Consider the following 21,469-nt stretch of genomic DNA (forward strand, 5'->3'; position numbering starts at 1 on the left):
GAACTAAAAAAATCAGCAGAGTTAAAAATATCCCCCCGCATGAATTTTATTCGGATCTTGGAACGAAACAAAAGCAGGTGAAGGATGTCTGTCTACCTACGCTTCCTTTCCATCTCTTTGGTTTGAACAACTTGAAGAGATAAGAACCTTAGAAACAATATCTCAAATGCTCCATCTCCGGGTAACATGAAATCATTGAGTCTTGGACATGAAAAACTTTTTCCTCACTCTTGTTCACTTATTATTGAAGCTAATCGGCTTTATTGGCATGATTCTAGTCAAAAACCTCATCATTACCATCATCCGGCACATTTTTCAGGGGCCGGAGCGGGAAGTTGGTGAAGTTCAAAGGTTGCTTGCTTGGATTGGCAGCCGAATACCAACGCACAAAGACGAGGGAGAAGAGCAACACGAAACAGAGTCAAAAGCGGAAACAATCTCTCGGGTGAGGAAAGGGAGAAAAAAAGAAGAATTAAAGGGTGAAAAAAGAACACGCGGGGCTTTTCTTCAAGGCGGCAGAAAGAAATGCCTTCCCGAGGTTGGACAGGGGAGGTGAGTGTGAAAAGGAGAACGGAAAGTGAAGGGAGATAAAGGGATTGAAGACTGGAAAGCGCGGTGGGAAGAGCCCATGGGATTGAGAGGCGTGAGAGGGAAAAGGAGGAGTAAAGGGGGAGAACGTGGCATATGGGGGAGAGATGGCAGGACGGGGTTTCGATGCGGTTTTGAGGTGAAAAGGAGGATTGGGGGGGGGGGGGAAAGAGAGGAGAGGAGATTGGCGGCTGCTCGGGAGATGGCTGCGGCGAGGCGAGAGGCCCGAATCCGAGAGGCAAAATGCGGTGAAAAGTGACAAAGTGAAACAAGGAAACGCGGGGAGTGAAAGAGATAAGGAATGGAGGAAATTACAAGGAAGTTCGCGGAGGTAAAGGGAGAGAGAGAGAGAGATGAGTGGATAGGAGGGCGGTAAGGGATATTTGCGGAGAGAGGAAATGAGGTGTGTTTGTCGGAGAGTAGGGAGAGCAAAAAGTGTAAGGGAAATGGTTGGAGCGTGGGGTGAGAAGTCACGATACAGGTGAAAAAAAAAGACTTTGGACAAGAAGGTAGGAGGAGAGACTGGTGTAAAGAGAGAGAGGGAGAGTGTAGTAAAGGGGAAAGTTGGGTGATGAGGAGTAAAAAAGAAATGGGAAGAATGAAGGGCGTGAAAACAGAGCAAAGGGGCCGGATAGATAGAGGTGCAGTGATAAGAAGAGAGAGGGGAAAAGGAAGCGGGCCATGGCTAAGTGGAAAAATGACGATAAGGCGAAGGAGGTGGGAGGATATAAAAGGGTGCGGAAACGGAGTTAAAATATGCGGCGGGGAAGGCGGGAGTGGATGCAGGAGAGGAATAAGGTGGGCACCCGAGTGATTGCATTTAAGGCAGAAACAGATTATGGGAAGGACCCGGGAAACGAGAGCGGAATGAAAGGGAACGCCTGGAGAAATGAGGATTAAGTACACGGATAAGGATGGGAAAAAGAGCGAGGAAAAAATATATAAATGCACACGCACACGTACTCACTAATGTGCGTGCACAGAAGATGAAGGGCGAAAATTAAACAAACGCACAGCATCTAAACAGGAAGCGGAATATTTTTTGCACCCTCATCATATGTCTTCTTGAAATTTTTTCCCTAACTTTGGAAGATAAGGCTTAATCAGGACCATGTGACTCATTTTCTACATTATTCATGAGAATTCATCCTCCGCACAGAAATGCGAATGGAGAGATAGATTCTAGAATATGGTGCGCCAGAAATTATAGCTGCGGAAACGGCGAGTGCTAATTGCCTCAGAGTTTTATATTACTTTAAGCAACTAAGAAACCTAAAATAATATGAAAAGTAGCTCACGTGATACATTTCTTTGGATTTAAACAGTTTCTCTCCTAGCATCAAGGAAGAAGAAAGTGCAGCACAATGACGACCGAAAACAAAGGAGGCGAAATGCCAAAATTTTAATGGAAGGAAGAAAAACTGCATGGAGTCTACACGGGAAATAAGTGAAGATTAAAAATGAGAGTGAATGGGAAAGGGTGGTTGAAGAATGATTTATGGCGGGGGTGAAGAGAGTGAAAACCAAATGGAGGAGTTGTCTTGTGGAATCCGGACAATGGATGGACAAGGGTCGAATGGCTGAGGACAGGAACGGAGAGAGAGGAAGAGGAAAAAAATCGAGGAAAGGAAATTATGATGCGACGCGACGATGATGGGGAGGAAATAAAAATAAATTTCGGAATAATGACAAGTGACGAGCAGAACGCGGAAGAACTGAGATAGGAAATAATGACCGTTGGCGGAGGAAGGATATAATGGAGTGAATAACAAGGGAAAAGCGATTTGAAAGGGGAGATGATGGGAGGAAGCGAGGCAGAGAAGGAGTAGGGGAGATAAAGAAGGAGAAGGTTGTAATGACACAAGGAAAGATGGTGAACCAGTGGATGCAATGCTGGAGGGGAAACAGGAGACTAGAACAGTGTGATGGAAGACGGAGGTAGAGGCAATACGGGAAGACACCAAGAGGAGAGGAAGATGCGTGTAGTTGAGGCCGAAGGGACGACGAAAAGGAAAGAGAGGGAAGGAGTTGGAATGAGTGCCAAGGAGAAATAATGACTGATGACTCCCTTACTCTTTTTTTCTCCTCTCCACGACACTCTGGCATCCCTCTACGCTGTCTCTCACGTTCTGCTCCCCTCTCCCGCCACTTGCCTTCCTTTTCTCTCTTGTTCCTTGGAAGTCGACCCAGAGACAAGTTCTCTTCACTCGCCACTCATATTCTCATCACTTTTCACTCTTCACCTCGAGAACTCCTTCGACGCCCCTTATCCCAACGTCACCCTCGTACACTCCCTCGTAGAACTCAACACCTATTCTTATGGGGCCTTTATCCCTCCCATCTCCTGCACCCCTCCTCCCCACCTTAGCTCTCGTCCTCCTTGCCACAACTACCCCCAACTATCGCCCCCTTTCTTCACCCAATGTCCCCTTCGAAGATTGTGCCAACGCTATCATCCACCTCGGCGAACCTGTTCTTCTTCTCTCTCTCTCAATCTCTCAGCTATTCTCATTAAAACGTCTCCATCGTTTAGACACCATCCTTTTTCGAAGGTGCGCGCAGGGGCTCATTTTTCCCATTTTAAGCGACTAATGCGACCGGGTTCAACAGGATATTGGGAAGGGTTTGTTGTTCCTTAGCATCAGTGAATGAATAAAAGACTCCCACGTCAACGAGAAGCTCTAAGCCTGATACATCTTTAAGACACTTCGGAGTATTTCATCCGTTTGGTTTCAGGTGTCCACGCTCTTGACCGTACAAATATTTCTTCTGCTGTAGATATCATTGTTTCGTGCAGAATTTCCATCCCTTTCTCTATGCATTTTCAATGAAAAAAAACATGATGGTTCATTTAAATTCTGTAAATCTAACTGACCATGAAATTACAAATCAAACATTTTAACCCGAAAATCTTTTCGAAGTCCTTCATAATTACTCTATAACGCACTATTAGTGTTTTTAAATCCATTTATCCTTCAAATAAATCTTGGAATTATTTCAGTATTTTTTCATCCTTCAGCCATTATTTATAATTTCATTTGGGAAAATACGTTTACTTTGTTCATTTTCTCTATTCAATTGTTTAATGTAATTCCCATGAGATTTTATGGTGAGTTACTTTATTTGTTAACCAAAATATGTAATTAATATGGGCATCCTAACTAAGCAAAGAGTATAATTTAATAATTAATCGAAGCCATCCATGTCACTACTTACTTTCATTATATTATTTGTGCAGGTAAAATGAACATCTTAGTTTAAAGATTACCATTTCAGGTGTACTCGTATTTATAATTCACGCGCAATTTAAGTCTCTTCAGGTGCCTAAGGAGTAACTGAAAAATGATGTGCTAAGTTAATTTATCTAATGTATCTATTTATCTGGCCGATTTTTTTATTATGAGGTTAAAAAATTAGTGAAACAATTTTTCCGAGCATAATAAATAATAATGATTGAAAAATAGTATAATGCGAATAAAATATATATATAAAAAATTAAGTGTTTCCGTTTTCCTTCATTGAGTGAGCCACTTACATTCATAGTTAAATTATATTTAACAAGTACCTGTAGGATGCGTTTGAAAGATAAATTTAAAAAAAAGCCATAGGCACAGTAATAAACCCGAAGGTCGGTTCGGTAGGTAATGGTAGAGTTCACTCAGTACTAAGCCCGACGGCGTGTGAAATTCAGACATCAGGGTAGGGGGGCCAGTTCCTTTCCCTGTGCCGGTTATGGTTTCCCAGGAAGACCTGGTACCCGAAAAATCACATAGCTTAGGTGGAGGTGCAGGTGCCCAGAGTGCCGTACCCGGGAACCAAACCCGGGACCCTCCGATCAGCAGTCCAACGCTCTACCCCCTGGACTACCACTTGATTAATTTTAGGGAATTAAAACATTAAGTGCGTTTTCCAGGACAACTGAATTGATTTTTCGTATCAGAATCTACAAAAGTCAGATCTAATGCAATATAAAATCAATCGCTGTAGCACAGGACAAATAGCATAGCAAATTTTATGAATTAAAAATTAAAGAGCACATAGGATTTCCCAAATAAGGTAACATTAGGACAAACGCTATGCTTCTTTAATGAAGAAGCAATAAAGTAACTTCAGGAATTTGTAAAAAAAAAGGTGTTTAAACATACCGAGAGAATCAAGCCAGTTACGATACTAATTAATTGATATATTTACTAAATAAAGTTAATAATAACAATAAAAATCTTTGAGCCAAGAGAAAATAAAATCATACAACTAAGAATTTGTGTTAAAAACGATGTAAATGAATTCTCTAAGACATCAGGGATAGGCCGAAGCATCGGATAAAATAACTCTCATAATTTCTTGGTGAATCATTGAAATTTATTCTATTTCGATAAATCAAATTAATTTAAACGTAATGGATAAATTCTATATATTCACCATAAAATATCATATTCATCTTCTGATCTTGTTAATTGGATTTAATGAATATGCTATAGCTAAAGAATATACAAAAAATATCATCACGATCAATCTAATTAAATAAATTAGTTTTAATATTTTCCCAAAACTTAGTGATTAAAATCTCGAATTTGTTAATTAAATCCATTACATAAAATTATTATAAAATTTCTTTTCTTTATAACATAATTAAATTTACAGAATGGATTCCCTCGACTGTAAATTTTGAAATAATCCCGATCCCGTGCACGGTATAGAGAGTTACAACAGGTTCATTCTCTCAAACTAAAAACTTCACAATATTTATGTTATCATATGAACTAATTTTGAATGCAATTAAATTGAGGGACTGCGTAACTCATCGGTTGATGATAAAAATGACTATTATTAACATATAATAAGAAGAATAATCATTTGGAATTGAGCTCAAAATTTTACTTGACCATTTGTAAATTTGAAGTTTTGGTGTCGTTAGAAATAATTTCATTGGGTTCTCATAAAAAATAAATGTTCTCCGTTGCGAGCAACCTTTCTACAATCCTCGAGGCAACTCAACGCCATACACAAGTTGAGAAGAAAAATTTCAAAGAGAAAGAAAATATCACAATATGCTAAAACACTACCTATTATTTCTGGCGAAATTCACCCGCGCTAGAAGAATGACAACTTGTCAAAACAGTGGGCAAGTGCGTTATCCTCTTTCACACTCGCCTGCGTTTTACATCCAACCGGAGTGGTTTAACCAATTAATATTTTCAAAAACATCTACATCGCCATTTTGAAATCGATAGTGAATAACTCTACGCTCATATTTACGCATTCATGGGGTGGACAGCGGGGGCTTTGGAAAGAGATACTAAAACAATATACCTTCGTTTTCCACAGAAAAAAAATGGTAGATTAAAATACAAATCAACCGCTTCAACGTCTTCCGCAACCCTTTCTCCACGTCGTCTTCCCTTCCTACCCAGCCTCCCCGTCCTATCTACTCTCTCGCGGGCATCCACGCCATTAGATACGTTTCCTCCGGAACCTTCCCGTCTCCAGTCCCCCTCCCTTCTACGCCCCTCTCTCTCTCTCTGTCGCTCACTTGGCCCAACCTAGCTCTCACACAACCACACACGCACGCACCGTTCCCGCAACCCCTATCATCGGAGTCCTCCTTGTTGCTTGGAAGGAAAGGGGATCAATGCAAGGGACGAATGGAGGAGTTGAAGTGATGGAGATGGGAGAGAGCGAGAGACGAAAGAGTTGAGGGATAGGGAGCTATTGGTAGGAACGAGCGGTGAAGGAAGAGAATGGGAGAAACGGCGAAGGATGAATGCGAAGGCCTCCCGCGCGGGCTTGAGTGGGTGCATGGGAAAGGAGTGATAAACACACGGGGAAGGGGAGGCGAGGAGAGTGAAGAGGGCGGGGATGAGGGTGTGGGTTTTGGGGATGGTGGTAAGGGGGCTGCGGAAAGGGACTTGTGCACGTGTAGTGCTCCTTTGGGGGCGGGGGTACAAAGGAGGGATGGAGGACGGGAGGCGTTTTCGGATTTTCCGAAGAAAGAATAAGTTTCAGCGAAAAAAATAACAATAATTATGAATACATGCATGCTCTTATCCGAACTCCGCGCACAAACGTGAACGAATATTTATCTACGCGTATACAAGACGGGCAGGAAACGCGAGGGTTTGGAGGGTGAGGGAAAGGAGTGGGGGAGAGGAGGGGACGGTTAAGCTCGGCATTAAACTGCATCCCAGAGCGGAGGACTGTAAATTTCGGTGGGCGAAAAAAAAAAATCAGCGGGCGTCCCTTTTATTATTATTTTCGCTCCGGAAGCGGCGCGCATAAAAATATTAATCTATTCTACGCATAATCGCCGCTAAACGCTTTATTTTTCCTCGTCCCATCCGCTCGCTCCACATCTCATTCCCCCCGCCCACAAAAATTCGCCTCCCACTCCCTACCCCCGTCTCCATCCCCACTGCACAAGGATGGCTCCGTCGCTCTCCTTCTCCCTACCTGCCCCTACTCCGCCAGAGAGTCGCTTTTTACGCCCTCCACCCCCCGTCCCCACCGCCACACCGCTCCGCTTCCAGCCCCGACCCCTTCAGGATCACCCGAACCCATACCCGCGCAACCCTAAAAAAAATCCCTCCGTCCCTCTCCTCCTCCACCCTTCCTCACCCACCCACGCCTCCTCAACCTCCACTCACCTCCATCGCTCCCATCTCCCCCAACCTTCCACAAACAGCCTCCTCGCTGTCCCCGGCTCACCGCTTTCCATTCGTTAAAAATTTAAGCGTCCAAAATATCGATTCGGGGGAAAATAAAATGGATGAGAAGGGGCAAGTGAGGGAGGGCTAGATGAGGAGCAGAGGAGGAAGATGCAGGGGTAAGGGGCGGGAGGGCTGGAGAGATGTGGAGTGGGGGCAGGGTAGGCGGAGGGAGGGGGACCGAGCGAAAAAAGACAACCCAGAGTAGACCGCAAACGAACGAAACTTTCTCCCTCTCTCCCCCTCCAACCTTCCCCCCTGACCCCCATATCCTAACCCTTTTCCCTGCCCACTCCCTTCCTCCCTCCTCTCGCGCCACGACGCCATCCCACTCCTTGCACCCACACAGTCGACCACACACGCCCCTCCACTCCCCTCCCAGCCGGTCGCCCCCTCCTCCCACCTCCCCAGGCCACCCATCCTCTCCCGCCGCCCTCCCTCCTTCCCGACACCCTCTGACCCCTTCTGTACTACCCGCCGTTCCACCCCCTCGACCTCCCTCCACATCCACCCCCCCACTCGGCGTCCATGTAGGATTCATTTTCCGCCCTTGCTCCGTTTCTCTCAACATCAGTCCTATCGCTTCAGCACTGCTTAACTCCCCTTCCGCCCCCCTCTCAAACCTCCCGACTACCCCCATTCCACTTACCCTTTCCTCCTCCTCCATCACACCCCTACCCCTGAACTCCTCTTTTCCTCTTCCTTTCACTATATTTACATCTCTCCCCGCTCTTCCATCTATATCCCTCTCTACATCGCAAGTCCTTTGCTCAACCCTTCGCCTCATACCCTCTCCCTGTCTCATCCCGCGTGCTGTGACTCTACCCATTGCTTTCATACTATCGTTCTCTTTTCTCTCCGCTCCTCCCAATCCCCGTTCTTCCTCCCGACTCTCCGTCCCCTTTTCAATTTTCCCTTTACTCGCGACTTCCATTCCCCTTTTGCCCTATCTGTGGCTTCCATCTACTCGCTCCGTCTATGTCATCCCCGCCTTTCTCGCCTTTTATCTAGCTTTTCTTTTCACATATTTCGTCCATATTCCTATCTTTCCCTATTTGCATTTATATTTCCAACTTTTTTATCCTTTCACAGTAGAAATCATCCGGTATTCGCAATAGGCAGATACAGAGCGTCAATCTCGCTCCAAATTACACCCGCGAGGTAAAAGCATGGTCGTATATTCGGACATATTTGCATTATGCTTACGGTAGAGAATTCATTTAGTGCGATTTCTAATTTTTATGAAATTTTCTTTCCATGGGAGAATACGATGTCATCGTGGCCATTATCCTTGTGCAATTGTTTACAACTAAATGCGAAAGATCCTGATGCTTCATAGGATCATGTGGAAGTAATCAAGGGTCCTGGTGAATCCTTATGATGCTTTTTTGATGTCTGGGGTGCGGCTTAGTCTTCCTCCTTTTGCTATTGTTCCGCAACTTTTTCGCTATTCGGTGGCGCGTCCCTCAACCCACCCTTCCACTAATCTGCTCGCATTACCTCCACCCACACACCTCCCCCACTCCGCCTTCCCATCAAATTCACCTTTATCTTCGCATCTCCCTCTTCTGCCCACCATCGCGTTTCCACCATCCACACCCAATCTTTGGCATATAAATTTCCATGTTGCCACCCATATCACGCCTCGACCACGAGGGAATGCGTCGAGGTTATTTAATTTCGGAACCTCAGGGGGCACATTATATGCTGGTCATTCAAAGTAAGCATCGCACATCTAATATTTACGCATAAGGAGTGGAAAGGTGGTCAAAGGAGAGTGAGAGAGAAAGTCACGAGCGAGCGTTAAAATACGTATCGTATATAACACTCTCGGTGTCCCCGTGCCTCTCACACTTTTCGGGAAAAATGTTTTTAAAAACACGAAAATATATGTATAAAAAAGGAGAGATTTTTGAAAGGGAAAGGGTAGTCATGGGGGGGGGGGAATCACGGGATTATAATGAAATTCGCCCCGCACCCGGGGGTCTGGGAGGGGGGAAAGGAGGAGTTCACGTGCATGTAGTTCCCAGCGTCGTCTACCACGAAAAAGGACGACTTTTTGAGCCTCAAATCGCTTTAACTCCCGTGTTTCAAACGCTTATTTGGAAATATAAATTATGCCGTAATTTTCTGACTTGCGTAACAAGTTTTAAAGACTTTTAATATTCCTCTCACTCCTTCTCTACTTTTCTCTGTCTCCCCAACCGCTGCTCCCTTTCTCTTCAATTTCTCCCCCTTTCCACTCTCTCCCACTCTCTCTCTCTCTCTCTCTCTCCACCCTTTTCGTTCCTGTATTTTTTAAGCTCCTGCTCCAGAGCGGAAGGGGCCTCACTCCCCTTCCCGTCTGCTTTTCTCCACCTCCACCCCCGCTACATCACTCCGTCACTCTTTTCCGTCTCCCAATCCCCCCCACATTCCTAACCCAACTCCAGTCTCCCTCTCTCTCTCTCTTCCGCATCAACCCCGGCCCACCACCTTCTCCCGCGGCCCTTTGCACGAAGAGATCTCGTCCAAAATCCCGTCCTGTTCCCCTCCCCATCCCGTCGGCGGCACCCTCGATCCTTTTTTTCCCTTTTCATTACCTTCCAAATCCTACTCTTGCCTCCACCTCCGCCAACTACCCCCTCTCCAAAACCCTCCCCCATCTGCTTCTCCCTTACACCTTATGACTTCAACCTTACACTTTACCTCAAACCCCAAGCACTCTCCTCCCCCTCTACGTATCCTTTCAAACTTTTTTCTGCTTGTGCATTTTTATTTTTCATGCTCTCTCTCCCCTTCCTACTCTCCTAACTTCTCCCTCCTCTTTACCCCAGACATCCGTTATGATTATCCTACTTACGTCGGGGGAAGTCTCCATTGAAAACACTCTATTCAAATATCAACGATTTTTGGTCTTACCATTTGGAAATACGAGGCATTTGAAAGGATAGCACAAAATCCTACAAAATGAGCGTAACTCATCCATTTATGGTGTCTATGTTTCATTCCCTCATTACTGGGAAATGCTATATGCACATTTGAATCTGATTGTGACTCAAAAAAAAATAATGAGTCACAAGAAATTAGAGTAATTTTGTATTTTCGTGATATATGCTTATCTTTATTGAGAAATAAGATAAAATCGTATAATTAATCACATTGCAATCAAAGTCACTATGAGTGAGCCAATCAATTTTTATTTTGGATTCATTTTGTGCAATCTTTGACGTGATACTTCTAACAAATTCACATTTTTCATTCTTTTCCTTGGCATTCACTCTGTTCATAATTTTCTATGATAGGTTTCATATTTTCTACTACATTTTACATTCCTCGAAAGCTACAGGGTTCGTCCGGAAAATAAGTGTACTGAGCTCAGGAAAAAAAATTTATTACACTTTTACATATCTTAAGCTAATATTCCTCAAAATAGGACCCTTGTGAGTCGATACACTTGTTCCAGCGGCGTTCCCATTCCTGGAACGCTCCCGCGAAGGCATCATCGGGAACCTCTCGAAGACTCGTCGTCGACCTCTTCTCTGCCCTCCACGAACATCTTGTGCCACCGAAAGATCATGTTTCTGGACATGGCTGACTCCCCGTAAGCCTGGTTAATCATACCGACAGTTTCGGTAGACGATTTCCCAAGCTTTACCGCAAATTTGATGGAATAACGCTGCTCCAAAAACTTCGGCATCGCGTTCCGTGACGTGGGTCGAAGCGTGGAGGTTCGCGTTAACAGAGCTCCTCACTACACCACAGCTCAGAGCCGACTGCCTTTTTCAGCGTCGCTTGCCAACATACCCCCCTCCAATCGCAGCCCGTCAGAGCGGTGCTGGGTGCGCCTGGAGCGGCGCGCCCAGCCCAGGAGTCAGTACACTTATTTTCCGGACGAACCCTGTATACTAATATTTGTATAGATTCTACGGAATATTTACTAATGTTGAGGGATTGAATACATTTAAGTCAAAGGCTCACCATTAAAGAAGTTCACCTTTTTGTTTCTTTGGACATAACTCCCGCAGATAATACTCTTCTCCATTATATTTTGGCTCACCTAAAGCTTTAGTGGTTTATTTCTACTTATTTTCAGCCAAAGCCACCAAAATCCAACACCATGCAAGGAAACTGCTTTCTGCAAAGTCAAGTAAGTAGGCTAGCACGAGAGCTGTGTTTTTTCTTACTCTTCTTTCAATTCATTTTACTCCCTTAAGGTAATCAAAAGGAGGAAATGGGCACATGAAAAGGTGTCAAGATCTGGCCTTAAATCTTGAGAACCGGTTTAGAATGACGATGTCGAGGGAATTATTTTTAGTCTAGAACCACTAGTGTGTCACCCTTTCAGAGAGCGCCCTGCATGCATCTCTCTTTGAAAAAACCTACGAGTGTCCTTGGGGCATGTTTGAGGATAAAATCGTGGAGTTTCAACATCTAACGCTTGTAAACTAAGAAATATAATTAAAATTTAAAGAGGAAAGGTTTATTCGTATTTCTCCAGCGTCAACATTTGATTTAAAACCTGCTAACATATCATCATGGAGGTGTTACAAACTTAATTCAGTTTCCTCTATAGAGATATATTAAATAGAAGAAAATAATTTTGTACGTCGGCGCAAAGAACGTACAGGTAACTTGTGAAGAATCATAAGTTTACCAGTTGTGTAGTTTCAGCAGTGGTACAGTGGCAGCTGTAAGTCATTCATTCTTCGGGAGTGCGATAGTGTGGCCACAATAAATCATTTCATCTAATTTTCCTCGGATATTGTCTCTATATATACTGTTTTAATGTTTAACTCTTGCATTTTACTGATTAAACTCAGGTATGGAGAGGAATATAACTTAACTGGAATCGCTTCGATTCAGTTTCTTGGGCGCAAGGCACAATAACACATATCTCCGTGGAATGCGCGGTGGTATGCGTTATTTAGTACTATGTAAGTATGGTGATACATTTTTACCGAACCGGAACATATTTTTATTTTTACCGGAACGCACCATGCACGGCGGACTTTGAACATAATGACCAAATAGTAGTACTTTTCCAATAGATAATAATTGATTACCTAATATATACTTATTTAGGGAATAAATTGTTCCTGGTATCAAATTGTTATTGTTTGGTCATACCATAAGACTTGTAATAGCACATGTATAATAATTGATGAAACTTTATCAAATTAGTGAAAATTTTTATCAGAACTATAAAACACAATTGAAAATGTCACATTGATAACCTACAGTATTTTCGTATAAATTTACTGCAATGGATTACGAGTATCATTTACTTCATGATATCCAAAAGAAAAGCATACATTTTTACATACATACACAAGCATGAAAGAGAAGTCATACCTCTCCGTTTCCGTCGCTATACTTTTTTTATATGGCAATAATTTTATATTTGTTAGCAAGAGACGTTATTTAACTGCTAATACCGTGTAACGAGGGTTGTTATTTATATTTTAAGCCTAATAATGAAAAAACAGTAATTTATTGTTGAAAATGGCTTTATTGTTTTTCAAAGTATTCCTCATGATAAGAAAAACTTTTTCATGCGCTCTAATCAATTTTTGTAACAATTTTTCCCCTCCGGTTAAGGTACCTCCAAAACATGGTTTTTGAATGCATCAACGACTTCTTCAGGCGCCGAAAAACGTTGGCCACACAAATATTTTCTTGATTAACGGGAATTAAAAGAAGTCATTTGGTGCTAAATCACGGCTTTGTGGAGGATAACCCGTCAATTCGACGTTTTGGCCAGTCAAAAAGGTAGTTGTTTCAACCGATCTGTGAGAGCTTGCATTGTCATGATCCTTCGTTGCCGCTTCCTTTTCCACCTCTGGTAAACAAGTGCTCCTGTACCATTCAGAGTTTACGTCTCTTCGTTGCTCTATCGGTACGGTTGCCACATGTCCAGTTATTTCGAAGAAACAGGCGATTATTTGCCTCGATGTGCTTCGTGTACGAATCACTTTTGTCGAATTTGGCTCGCCTTGGAAGACCCATAGAGTGAATTACTGTTTTTTTTTCGGGCTGAAACGAATAGATTCAAGATTCATCACATATGTAGATATTATACACAGCTTTTACTGCACCTTGATTGTATTTGTTGGGCATTTCGTTGCACCAATTAACACAAACATCTTTTTTGAGCTTTCGTCAAATTATGCGGGATCCAACGTGAAGAAATGTTTCTCAAAGTTAAATGTTCAGGCAATATCTTATTGATGCTCGTTATGCTAATCCTCAAGAATGCCTCAATCTCACGATAAGTCACATGACAATATTCCTTTACTAGTTCTAGCACAGTATCAATTTTTTCTGGCACAACTGATTTTGGACGACCTTCACGACTTTTGTCGCTGAGCGAACGGCAGCCATGATGGAATTCATTATACCAGCGTTTCACTGTGGAAAAGAATGGGGCTTCATCGCCAAAAGTGGAAGTAAGTTGATCGATGCACTCCTGTCTTGATAATCAACGTCGAATGTCGTAACAAATCGTCCTACGAGTTAACTCCATTTTTTCGCTGAAGCAAAATTTTCGAGTCACTGTAAACAACATAAGTTCAAACCAAGACCAAATAACAAAATGTTCTTAAAGAGTTTAGAGGGTCAAATTTTCAGATGAAAACTTGAAATGGCGTCTAAAGCACTTGGTGTTGTCAAGGCTCAAAATATAAATAGCAACTCTTGTATAATAGGTGATAAATGGTTTATTCAAAATTACCAGAGTTAAGTGGTATTTATTTTCAGCTCTCCCATTCCAAACGATCTATTAGAAGACATTGAGTGAAATGAAGACAATTAATTTTGGAGAAGTCACTTTGGCAAAGCTGTATTAGATATCTAACTCAAGGTTTTTGCCAAAATATTTTGCAATGATATTCAATTCATATATTGTGAATATTTTGATATGCCTATTTCATTAAAATCATGCCCACGTCACAAAAATGGATAAAAAATATGTCTAACACTATTTCATGTGCCTTCTCAAAAAATAACTTTTATATCTAATAATATATCATATGAGCTATTATAATATTATTTTCTACGCTCAAAGAAAGAATCAAAGATTTTCGGCCTCAACGATCTCTGAAATATTATTCTCAGCAACCATCAGCACTATATTCGAATGAAGAAAAAATGCAGAATATAAAGAAAATGGTTAGAACCCAACTCACTCGGAGAACAATTTTATGAGGATATTACCCACTACATCATAATAATTTAATGCGAAAACAATTGCTACATATGCTTTCATAACGCACTGTCGCGGTTTTGCAGGGATGCCTTTTATCATGGTAATTCCATACCAAAGTTATTCTCTTTTGGTCTTTATCTTAAAAATACTTCTTAAATGTAATAGTTTTTCAGAAGCCTGCAGAGCCCTAAAATCACGAGCTATTACAATTACATTCATGAATTGTCTCAGATTAAAGAATTATCCGACACGTGACGCTTTATTTCGGCCTTCCTGCTGAGGAATAGAGAGAGGTTCATGACATTTAAGAGACACTAGCTCTATACTAATTTTCATCGTCGGAGGTGGATATCATTTTAAACATTCACAATTTCTTTTCATATATGTTTTCTATCACTCCAAAAACCGTAGGCAAAATTTCCAATACCCCAGGCTTTGAGTAATGGAAAATTTTTATGGGCTATTTTTCTGTAACGCTTCGATAGAAGAATAGTGGTCTGAGACATCACATTAGCTCTTTTAAGATTTCATCTTCAAAGTTGTTGAAACATTTTTCGTCAAATTAAAACGGCTTCGTATAAAAAACCTACAATACCCCAAAATATACCAATGAATGTCCATCACGATTTCTCAGAACAAGTAAGTAATCACGAATGAAAAGTTCCTTTCTATGCAATGCTAGTGGCATAATAACGTAATAAATCAATAGTCACTGGTATGATTTAAGGGATGATACCAAACTCTGTTAGGGTATTTGCCGCACTTGTCAAGGCCTAAGCGACGAAAACTGTTGTCTGGTAAACACTGCGGGTAACGCGTTTGGGAATTTCACCTAGCCCAACGTGAGGTATGCATTCTATTCCATGCTCTCACATTCTTTCAGCTTTCAGTGTATATACATATATATATATATATATATATATATATATATATATATATATATATATATATATATATATATATATATATAGTAGTATATCATGGGAGACACTTGGTCATCAGCTCATGCGAGATAGTTGAGCACCACCTCCTAATACGAATGGCTGAACATGTACAAGTATAATATATAGATGCGTCTTGTATAATGTGGAGATAGGGACGATTGCGGAGACGAAAATTTATAACCTCGCAGCTCCCTTTAACAACCTCACCCGTCCCACAAACCGAGCACCCTCCTCCCGCCACTTCTGTTTTCCCCCTCTCTACAAACTCCTCCAAGTGCCTCCAAAACCTTCTCTCTTCTCCCGCATGAACTTTCGCGGTGCCCAGGAACCGCTTCGAGAGGAAATATTCCAGATGGACTATTTTAACTCACAACACATTGCTTCTCCGAAATGGTGATGGTACAGGCATACGTAAATAGTCCGCATACAGATATCATTTATCAAATTCTCAGGTTTATATTTGGCCAAAGGTCGATATATTTGAGATACCCTTTTATAAATGAGTGAAAATATATACTTACTTTCAAAGCATTGTAATCTAACTTCGATCATTAATCAATAGACTGAAGGATATGCTATTATAAAATCTAAGTATATTCTAATAAAAACTGATTTCTTTAGTTCATTCAAACATAAGTAGATAGATATGAAGTTATTTTAATATCGTATGAAGTTGTGCTTCCCCAATGGGGTGCCGGTATCCATGGAATTGCGATATCGATGCAGAACAAATACGCTCACAATTACAAATATTCATTATATTCTTAAGGTGGAATTTCAAAAAGTTTAATTGAAAAAGTCTTACTCGTTCGGTAATGCTTTACCTTTAAATAAAAATATTAACATGGATGGAAATAATTTTTCCGTTTTAAGCCCGGAGATTTGAATGAGACACGTTTTCCATGGTACTGTAACATTATTTAACATACCTAAAGCGACTTACTATGCCTGGCATGCCGAGCGTAATTTTAATGCGAGTGCGAAATCAGAAAAAGATTTTGCATTCACGTAGAAATCACGCCGGGAAATAACTCCTCCCCCGTGCTTCAGGAGAGAAGCCCTTCGCCTTCACCACTGGCGCCGAAATTCCTCGGAAATCCTCCGAGCGTGCATCCACGCCATCCTCATGAACCCACCACGCCGATGCCGTATTTAGCCCTGGTCGGGTTTTCTCCAGACCATTTCCCCCACTCCAACTTCTCTCCGTCTTCGCCCAAGCCCAAGTCTTACACTCCACCCCATTTCCCTTGCCGCCCTACCTCCCATGGGACTTGAGTCCCACTTTATCCCCTTACTGTCCCCCCCCACCCCCCATCCGCCTAAACGCTGACCCATGCCCCCAAAATCCTCCCGCCCAGTACCCAGAATCCCACTCACTCCGGCAACCACAAACCTCTTAAGAGAGAGGAGGAGGAAGAAGGGATCCAAGCCACCAACCTACCTACACCCAACCCCACCGTTCCTCAAGCCTCCTCCTCAGAGAGAGTCAGCCGATCCCGCCCGACGTCTTACAAGCTGTACTCCCTTGCGACCGACTTTCCTCCCCATCTCCGTCCGCAGACTTCACTCCCCTCGCCATTAAACCCCCCGCGCAGCTCTCACCATAGCCAATGCTCATTTCCCTCACTCCGAAACCGACTCCTTTCCACCTGTTCAACCTATTTCTCCCTCCGTCAGACCGCCCCGTCATGTCCTTTCCCTCTGCTCGGCCGACCACTCTTGATCCCTCCACGGCACTACCCTAAACACACTCGCACACGCAAACTCCAGCACGCACGAGAACAAACAAGCACGCACGCACAAACAAACGCCTCTCGCACGTGCAATCTGTTGAACGGTCCCCAGGGGGTGGGGATGTGGGGAGTGGGTCGGAGGAGGATCTGGGAAGGGCGATCTGCCCCCTTCCCCTCCCCGCCAGGGTTCTCCCTCTCACGCTTCCCCAGCCCCAAGACCACCGCCACACCCTTACCGACACCTCTCGCACGAAGCCCCACACAAAGGGGCAAACACCCACACGCGTATACACGCACGCGCGCGCACGACTCTCCCACTCACTCTGTCTCTTGACGCATCCCCTTTCCCGCTCGGTGCCTCATGCCGTTCCTCTCTCGTCTCCCCATGCCTCTTCCCAATAACCCATACCCTCGCCTCTTCCCCCACGCCCGCACTCACATCACGCCCGCCCCGTCGACCACCGAGCTGTGACAATGCCTCACTCCACACGGAGCGCCTCGGTCGCTTTCAAAACCTCATTAGCCCCTTCCGCCCGCGGCACCCTGCATCGCTGTCCACCACCCTCTCTCCTTCTGTCCCCTCACTCCTACTCCTCAATCTCTCTATAACTCTCCTACTCCTCTCTCCCCCAACCAATCCGCCCGATTTCTTCCTCCTGCCATTCGCTTCTCACTAGTGTTATGCATAATTTTTCGTGGCTCATTCCAAGATTTGAAGCGCTGCTTAAACGAGTTCTCTTTTTTATACGCAAGAGAAATAGCAAGCGTTTCACTCCACATGAAATTAAACTTTTATTGAATAACGGCTACTGTTTCTTAATATTTTCCAAGTCTCTTGGCAACAGTTTCCTGAATGGGTGCTTTTCCATGGAAAATCCATTCACGAGCTGAGCTAATGGAATTTTTATCACCCCAGAAGATGTGTTGTGGGATTATTTTTTTTATTACTCTGATTTAACTGTACTGAAATTTTAATTAATTTCCTTAAATATGGAATAGGCCTAATCTTGATCTCATCCTTGAAGCTAAGCACCCCGAGGCACTTGACTATTTGTAATAATTTTGATGGGCCGGATATTGATTGAAAGTAGGTCGAGTGCCTCATCTTTGTATTTTTATCTTAAGATCAGGGAATAAATATTTTGAAAGCACGTTTTCTTAAAAATCACAAATGTAATTTTTTATAAATAATTATTTCAAATATAACAGAAATCAAATTATTAAGCTCACGCACAAGACAATTGTAACTTAAAAACAGTTTCATCTAAGCATGCAGCAGTAATGAAAATCATCAATAGGAAGAGTGGATTCAAGACAGCTAATAACCGTCTCACTTGAAAAACAAAAGATTGTTAAATAAAAAAGGCGTGGAGTAATATCGAGTGTGTATTTACTTGCTCTTTTATTCCTAATAGGATTAAATTAGATCTGTAATAACTCTAGCTAAATACTTTAGTTTTCGGAGTGATATTTCTGTTTTTCAGTATATTTATGTTTTAGTCTTCGATTTCTGTGTGAACAAAGCAAAAAGAGATTAATAGATGTTGCCGTTCAAAAGATGCAGTAGACTAACGTTGGAGCATTGTATTTTTGACCTCAAAAGATAATCCGGAGCAACTTTAACTTGTTGAATTAAGCAGAAATCGAAAATCTTACTTAAATATTTTGCTTCCAAGTGGCCCAAGTCTGCAATTCTCTTGAACATCACAACTGATAATTATAATGAAAACGTTTGAAAGAAACTGGTTTCACTCGGTTGTACTCTTTAGAAAATTTCAAACACTTGTAATGAACAGTTCAACAAAAATCGACGCGATTACATATATATCTCAATCGATTAATTATTGACACTGTTATACGTATCATGGCAAAGATAATGTAGGATTACGGACTACTTCAGCAAAGTTTCGTATACACTGCAATGATTGAATTAAGTTTAAGATATTTAGATGTCCAAATCACTGCGTGAGAAGGAGAGGCTTATTATTCTTGAATAGTTTCCCAAATTAAAGTCTATTAATCACCTTACACTCACTTACCTGTTCTCCAAGAGTTTTCACCATCTTCCGAACGTCATCCAACCGCGTCTTTACTGGTGGATATTTATTCTCTTCTCGCACGTTATACGAAAATTTATTCAAGTCGTGACGCCAAGGAAATAAGTCAGGGGAATTAAAAATATTGCGGACACTAGATTTTGTTCCAATTCCTCACTGGTGAGTTCTCCTCGTATCGAGACACACTTTTGAATTTATGTGACAGCTTCATTCGTGAAAACGCACCGATCTCCTCCCATCGGATAAAATGTGCCTCCGCTTCATCCATATCTCTTCACTCCCAGCGCTATCGTTTATTTATGTTTCGTTTCCATTTTCTTAACCTCCCACGCTTTTATCTCACTTTTTAATATTATTTTTTTTGCAAAGGGGAAGATGGCCGGAATTCCCTCTCTCTCTTTCCACCTCCCTCCCACCGGGGGGAACCCCCTTGTCATTCTGACTCCCACGCCTCTCAGAGCCATTTTTATTCGTTTTGCCAGATTCCACTCTCTACCTTCTACTTCCCCATCCCTCTATTTTCCTCTCGCCTGCACTCCGCTAAAGACCACCGTCTACTTTCCCCTTTCCAAAACCCTCCTCATCTTCTCTTTACATTCCTGCCAACAGTTTCCCCAAACGGAAATGATATTTTTAACCCAAAATTTCCTATTTCGCCCACCAGGTCCGTACACCGTTAAGATCAACGCCAAGTCCAGCACCAGAGTCAACACAACACCTTTTTCTAACATACTACAAAAACATCAAGACCTCTCATAAATGATAAATTACCGCCTTCTCATTCTCCCAAAATATCAACTTTCCTGATTCTTCTTAACTCGCTCTTCTCATTATTTTACTATTCGCACCTACTCGTACCTTCACGAGTCATCGTCCTTACGAGTGTATCTCCAATGATGGCAAGCGTCCGGTCTCCGTCAAATAGGAGCTTATTGTTCTAATGCATTTCTCTATTTCATAACCATTTCTCCGCTCCTAAATACCCCTCTCGTATGCATCTCCCTTTCTTTCCCTCTCCTAGGGGTTAAATGGTTGAAGATATTCCATGGTCTCAATCTCACCCCTAAATAAAGACGACCATCAATCTATCCATTTATTCATACGCTTTCATTATGCCGAATCCCCTTACCCCGAGATTCCTGATCCATTTCCATCCTGGAACAGTGAGGATCACACCACGAGGGCCACCACGTCTCTCTCTCTCTCTCTGTCTCTGTCTCTCTATCTATCCAGGGAAGGAAGTCAAGTCTCACGTCTTGCACTGAACCCCTTGACGGCCATCACTTAAGTGGAATGATGCTAACGGAATCCGGTTACCCTTCTACCGGAAATGTCCACCACATTCCCAAAATAAATGTGGGTGGGCATGAGGATCCTAGAGGGTGGGAGATTGGATTGATCGGTTGGAAGAACTGATGTATAGGGGTGGCCAAAAAATATAAAACATTCTCAACATCACCTATGATATAAGATATAGGTTTCAGGACTATCAATCTTTCTGATCTCACCCACATCTCCGTTCTGCTCTTCCTCCCCTAGTCGCTCCTTCTTTGGATCCTACTCTTCGCGAATCTTATCCGTACCACTGTTCTCTGTCCATTCTTCCTCTGATATGTCTCTCTCCGTTTCCACTGATTGCAACGAGCGCCGCCACTTCCCCTCTGCAGTGGATAATTTATTATTCTTGATAAGACCCGACGATTCCATGGGTTTATAGCACTTTCACACGCATCGATTTTCGGAGAAATTCGGGAGCAATAACAAAGTTGCCAGGTATATTTGATTCAATTAAAAGTTAAATCCGGGGAATTTTTTTAGACCTATCTCTCCTTTTCGAACCAAAATTTTTATGCATGTTTATTTCCTGTTAAAGTCCGTCATCCTTGACACTGTTAGTAGGCTACAGGAAAGGACATTTTATCTTTATTTCAAAAACCATGAATTACGTATTCGAGACGCATTTCTCTACAATACATGCGCACACACAATACCTGCCAAATTGGTTTATCCTACATATATTGGTGTGGTTGGGTTTGTGTATGTGTGCGTGTGTATATATACGAGGGTCATCCGGAAAGTAGTACCCGTTCGTGAAATAAAGACACAAAAGTAAATATTAACAAACATAAAAAATTTTATTTGAAAGAGGATACTTTAAACTACTTCTCAACATAATCTCCAAGCAAATTAAGGCATTTGTCATAACGTGTGACAAGTTTCTGTATTCCTGCTGCATAGTCCTTCGCCGCCAGCTCATTGA

At 42.4% G+C, this 21,469-nt stretch overlaps 1 protein-coding gene across 1 annotated transcript in view; it reads right to left on the reverse strand.

Moving 5' to 3' along the window:
* The window catches only part of Dscam2 (Down syndrome cell adhesion molecule 2), a 429,928-nt gene that overhangs the window by 231,916 nt on the left and 176,543 nt on the right, over positions 1-21,469 (reverse strand). The window lies entirely within an intron of this gene.

Source organism: Hetaerina americana, unplaced genomic scaffold (assembly GCF_022747635.1).
Source record: "Hetaerina americana unplaced genomic scaffold, ioHetAmer1.1.p SCAF_3, whole genome shotgun sequence".
Taxonomy (NCBI): domain Eukaryota; kingdom Metazoa; phylum Arthropoda; class Insecta; order Odonata; family Calopterygidae; genus Hetaerina; species Hetaerina americana.